This window comes from Anneissia japonica, unplaced genomic scaffold (genome assembly GCF_011630105.1).
Source record: "Anneissia japonica isolate Jap-2015-1 unplaced genomic scaffold, ASM1163010v1 scaffold288207_len127366_cov164, whole genome shotgun sequence".
NCBI classification, from domain to species: Eukaryota; Metazoa; Echinodermata; class Crinoidea; order Comatulida; family Comatulidae; genus Anneissia; species Anneissia japonica.
The window spans coordinates 39,917-40,220 of NW_022712472.1; the positions used below are offsets into that span (position 1 = coordinate 39,917).

Sequence of the window (304 nt, forward strand, 5' to 3'; positions counted from 1 at the left end):
TAATTATTAAGATTGCTTAAATTGTTAATGTTACAATTGTCAGATTTTATTCCATTCTGTAAGTGGCGGGTTTTCTCTGTTGAATAAGAGTACAGTGTGAAGAAATGTATACAACGATCTCATTCTGACGATGATCAGAATTTTACTAAAATATACTGTGTACTTCATTTTAATCGTATTGAAGAAAAAGGATGCAGAAACTGTAATACCGTATTTACATTTCATTTTATTATAAATAACTTGTGGCCGAGTTGACTTGTGGCCGAGTTAACTTGTGGCCGAGTTGACTTGTGGCCGAGTTGAC

At 33.6% G+C, this 304-nt stretch overlaps 1 protein-coding gene across 2 annotated transcripts in view; it reads left to right on the forward strand.

Annotated features, from left to right (window-relative positions):
• The window catches only part of LOC117107826 (potential E3 ubiquitin-protein ligase ariadne-2-like), a 13,155-nt gene that overhangs the window by 3,934 nt on the left and 8,917 nt on the right, over window positions 1–304 (forward strand). The gene's annotated exons all lie outside the window — the stretch shown is intronic.